Consider the following 3,588-nt stretch of genomic DNA (forward strand, 5'->3'; position numbering starts at 1 on the left):
GGATGCTAAGTGCCCACCAGCCCACACATACACTGTTTTTTGCTCCAAATTACACCCCCACCCCAGGAGCTGCTTCCCTGCAGAAGGTGTGGCTCTCTGGAACTGTTTGCTGCACACCTTTTGCGTGTGACATGAAGTTAGGACCAAAGTTCTCACAAGCTCTTGGTGAGTTCGTTAGCCAGCCTTCATGCTGACATGGGGAATAGATTTGGGACCCAGTGGGTGCAGATCTCCGGGGTTTTTTCAGGAATCCACGTTGAATGAAACATTCTCTGCTTGGAGGTAAAGTTGCAAGACAATGGAGCATGGACGCTAGGGTTTATCCAGGGTTAGTGTTGCTTAGAGTAGACCCACTGAAAGTAAAAGACACGGCTGACTTTGGTCGTGGGTCTCCTCTGAATAAAACTGAGTTGCTGACAAACCATTGACTTCTCCCTGGTGTGTAAGTTTGGCTGCTCTGCTTGTGGCGAGTGCCATTTTTACTGTCCTGGATATGAGCTTTTAAAATCCTGCGCTCGCTCAGTGGTTTGCTGCTGCATCTGAAAGTGAAATTCTGCTCTGGTCAGCTGCCAGATGCTTAGCATATCAAGGTCTTGCTTTCTGCAAACCTGGAATGAGGCTCCAAATACTTTGCCCTCTGCCTTGCACTGCCTGCGACTCAGATCAGATATTGGTTGGAGGAAGAACGAGGTTTTCTGCGCTTAAAACAAAGAAACATGCACTTTAAAAATGATGCACATGTTACTTGCCAGGTCCTTCCAAGTCAGTCCTCTGATGGGATCCCGCCTTCCTTTTTTTAAAAAATAAGATTTTAATAATAGTTTTGAAGGGGCACAGTTAGGGTTACCCCAGAAAGCCCTTAAAACTGTTTGTGAATTCCCCCCCAGCCAGGCCTCGCTTCAAGCATTTTTAAAACTGCATTTTCCTCTAAGACAAAAAAAATTAGCTAAGCATTCATTCCTCTCTGTAACGAAAAACGCTGTAACAAACCTAGAGCTGAGAACAGTAAAGCTTTTCGCTTCCCAGATCCAAGATAACCTTGTCCTGGTACATTGACTTGCAACATACTTCCGGGAACAGAGCCAGAGAACGAAAAGCAACATTTCTATGCAAAATCTGTGAAGGGGGAGAGGGAAGAAGGGGTTTGGGGAACAGGATAAAAACCTGATGTAAAATGCTTTTTGCTGCGGCCTGTCTTTTGTGAACTGAATCACACAGGTGCCTCTGCCCCCCCCCCCCCCGCGCAGAATAAAACGCTTTTTCTCTGGATTTAACCCCTTGGTGTCGTTTGGCTCCTTTTGTCTCTGCTGGGGTGCAACCAATTTTCCTGCCCATGGTTTAAAGGGCCTAAAAGGCTACAGTTTTTAAAAATACATTAAGATAAAAGAACCTAATCTAAATAAAAACAAAACAGAAAGGGAAAAGAAATCAGTGTCCTTTCTCAAAATCAATCCTTAACTCTTGTCTCACACAAAAAGCGGGTGGCCTTCCCAGCTCTCCCCTGGGAGCTTTCCTTCTCACAATCTTTCACCTTTTTTTAAAAATAAAAAATTTAACCTGTTTTATTACCGTAAATTTGCTTTGTAACATAACATTATTATATATATTCTATAAGACAAAGAATACAAAACACAATTCATTCATATTACAGTGCATAACTACATAACATTAATATATATGGTTTCTGAAAAAAGGCTTACATAACAAAATCAATTCAATCAATCAATTTTTTTTTTTAAAATAAAAACTTTCTCCCTCCAACCCCCAACCCCCCCCCCCCCGTCAGGGTTAGGGTTATATACTAGACCCAGTTGCTGACACAGCTTGATGAACACAACTCAGCAGCACCTGAAGTAAGGCACAGAAGTAGGAAGGGGGGGAAACTGAAAGAGACTGAAACGGGGGGGGGGGGCATTTTCTAAGAAAAGAGGCCAAGAAGTCTTAGCGATTGTCTGAGTCCTGATATCAGTCTCTATGACTATGGAAGCTTCTACCTTTTAATAACAAATTTTCTTAGAAGGAACACCATATTTTCCTAGGCATATGCTTAATGAAATACATACACTGCATTTTAGCTTGAGAGAGCATTGTGCTCAACTAGGCTTTTGCAGCAGAAACATTAGGTTAACTTTGCAGCACATTCCGAAATAGACTCACAAACTCAAAAGTTGCAGCAAAACATCCTCTGCCATCAGACCCTCCTCACTTAAGCTATAGAGGGAAGAGGTGGGGTAATCCTCCTTTCAGAACACAAGCATATCTACAGGATTTTTCTTTTCTTCCTACCACTTGGAGGAAGACTCTTTGGAGCCTTTCTCAAATAACAAACATTTGCACACTTCATTCTCATTTTTGTCTTGTTTAAGATTGATAAGGCCCAACATGGCTTTCTTAGATTTAAAATTTTGAAGCAAGCTTGCATTTTTATTTTAGATGGCACATTTAAGGTAAGCAGCTGCTGGATGTTACCTAAGGCCAATTTAAACACAGGAAAAACGTTTCTTAAACACAAATTGAAGGGGACTGTCAAGAGTCCAGGTGGGAAGTAAGCACCCACTGGGCTTCTTTCCCATCAGGAGTCTGCGGGTTCATTTCGTTTGAATGAGGTCTGACTCGGGAGAGGGGAGCAGCGATTTGTGGAGACCTGTAGCAGCCAGGAGGCAAGGGTCAGAGGCAAGGGAAGCTTCAGAGCTGGAGGAAGAGGAGCAGGAGGCAGACTAGGCAAGGGAAGGGACACCCTCTCCTGCACCACTTGTCTCCCAGAACCAGGAGGGGACTGACAAGGGAGGAGCAGAGGACGTTTCCATGCAGGCGCAGTCTCCAGCTGTGTATGCGCAGTCCCTCAGGGAGAGAGACACAAACTGGTGGAGGGAGAGAGTGTTGAATGGTTTCTTGAAATGTAAAGGTTCATCATTGTTCCACCCGATGTGTATGTCTTTAAGGGGCCAGAGCAAAATAACGAGACCCAGCTTTACCGCTGTGAAACATAGCAGGTGCTGCTGAGTTGGGTTCATCAAGCTGTGTCAGCAATTGGGTCTAGTATATAAGGAGCAGCACCTAGCTCCTCTCCCATTACCCTGGGGGGTGGGTTGGTGGTTGGGTCTGGTTTGTTGTTGATGTATTTAGTGTAAAAGGAGTTTTTGTTTTTGTTCTTAAAACCTTGTTAAAGTTATTTTTTAGTTCCTTGTCATGCATGTATTTAGTGTATTTTTTTTAAGCTGACCTAACCTCTGTGCATGTGCAGAGTTCGTGTCTCAGCAAATCTTCTATACCATTTAAAATGTTGCATCTTTTGGCTAAATTACCATTTGAATAAAGGAAGGGAAGGGTAAGGAGTAAATTTTAAAAATAGGGTTAGATTTAAAAAAAAAAATAAGAAACTCAGCAATTCAAGTATTCACCAAAGCTAGCAATAGAAGTTGGTCAAATTAAATTTGTTAACTCAGTTCTAAGGGATCATGTTTCCTTCTCATCTGGCCAATATTGTTTTCCTGCAGCCCAAGCAAAGGGACCGCTTCCTTTATTTACAGGGATTTGAGAGCAGGTGTTTATTAAAAAATGTGGGCTATCATTTTGTGTGATTTCCCT

This window comes from Podarcis pityusensis (assembly GCF_964106645.2).
Source record: "Podarcis pityusensis genome assembly, chromosome: 18".
Classification (NCBI taxonomy): domain Eukaryota; kingdom Metazoa; phylum Chordata; class Lepidosauria; order Squamata; family Lacertidae; genus Podarcis; species Podarcis pityusensis.